Source organism: Dipodomys merriami, unplaced genomic scaffold, assembly GCF_024711535.1.
Source record: "Dipodomys merriami isolate MVZ:Mamm:240054 unplaced genomic scaffold, mDipMer1.0.p SCAF_536, whole genome shotgun sequence".
Lineage (NCBI taxonomy): Eukaryota > Metazoa > Chordata > Mammalia > Rodentia > Heteromyidae > Dipodomys > Dipodomys merriami.
Window position 1 is genome coordinate 584,066 of NW_027206109.1, and position 1,493 is coordinate 585,558.

General features: G+C 35.7%; 1 non-coding gene across 1 annotated transcript; it reads left to right on the plus strand.

The window, feature by feature from the left end:
• The first annotated feature begins 236 nt into the window (after positions 1-236).
• Positions 237-343, plus strand: LOC138811574 (U6 spliceosomal RNA). Its single transcript, XR_011367431.1, has one exon. It is a non-coding gene; the product is annotated as a U6 spliceosomal RNA (small nuclear RNA).
• The last annotated feature ends 1,150 nt before the right edge of the window (positions 344-1,493 follow it).

The following is a 1,493-nucleotide window of genomic DNA, read 5'->3' on the forward strand; positions in this document are numbered from 1 at the left end:
GTTCATTATGATAGGTGCCTTGTATAGAATAATTGAATTCCTCCTCCTACACATCTGTTGAACAACAAATATCTGGAATTATTTTGTTTTTGACATATCAATCTTTACTTTAGTCTTAAATGTGTGCTTATGTAAGAAATACAGGGTTCTAAAATTTCACGACAATTCTTTTGAACTTTTTTTTGAATTGTCTAGCTCAAGAAAATCAATTCCACTTTATATATAAAAAATATTCTGTGCTCAATTCAGCAGCACATACACTAAAATTGGAACAATACAGAGAAGATTAGCATGGTCCCTGTGCAAGTATGACACGCAAATTCGCGAAGCGCTCCACATTTTTACAATAACAGATGCTGGAGGGGATGTGGCCAGAAGGGAACCTTACTTCATTCTTGGTGGGAGTGTAAGCTTGTTCAACCACTTATAAAGCAGTATGGAAGTTCCTTAAAAGATTCCATATAGAGCTCCCCTATGACCCAGCAATCCTACTTTTGGGCATTCACCTAGTCAGCAACAAGACCATATTAAAATTATCAATACAATGATGTTTATTGCAACATTATTTCCCATAGCAAAGATATGGAACCAACCCCGATGGCCCTCAGTAGATGAATGGATCAAGAAAACGTTGTGTGTGTGTGTGTGTGTGTGTGTGTGTGTGTGTGTGTGTGTTTGTGTGTGTGTGTGTGTGTGTGTGTGTGTGTATGGGAATTCTATCGTCCATCAGAAAGAATGACATCGCCCAATTTGTTACGGAATGGAAAGACTTGGAAAAATTATATTAACTGAAATAATCCAAGGCCAAAGAAACATCAGTCACATGGTATCCCTTATTGGCAATAATTAATATATGTTGTGGATAAGCAGAAAAGGTTAGAAGCTGTGTGCATATGAATAGATAAGGTGATGTTAAGCTAAAGGAACCCCAAGATAGGGACACAAGTGGTTTTTTTCTTGCTGTTGTTTGTAAAGTATTTATAATGTACAATGTGATTTTTTTTTGTTTTTTTTTATATGTTCCTCCCACACAGAAATAAACATTTTTTACAGTCAACCTTGAAAAGCCATCTGGATAGACCATTTCTGTAAGTGGTAGCAGAATATTATTGATCTTATTATTAAGGATGCCAGATTGCCTCATTTTGAGACAATTAAAACAGGAATTTAGTCAGCTGTTTTTGTATCATTAAGTTGATCACTGCAACCCAGAGAAGCTAATACATTGAAAAGTAATCCTAGACCTCTAAAAACAATACAAAACAAACAAAAAACTCCAGTAAGCAAGGTCAGTCAAGGCTCCCATCACAGCCTACATAACGTCAGGCAAAAAACTGAAGCTGGGGGTCATTTAGCTGATAAGTAATATATTTTTTATAAGGCAGGCTGAAATAAAAGCTCCTGAGAGAGGTAGGAAAGACTGACCAGAGGGACTAAAATTGGTCACACAAAGATTGGAAAATAGAATTTCTTATAAAACAAATAAATTATAG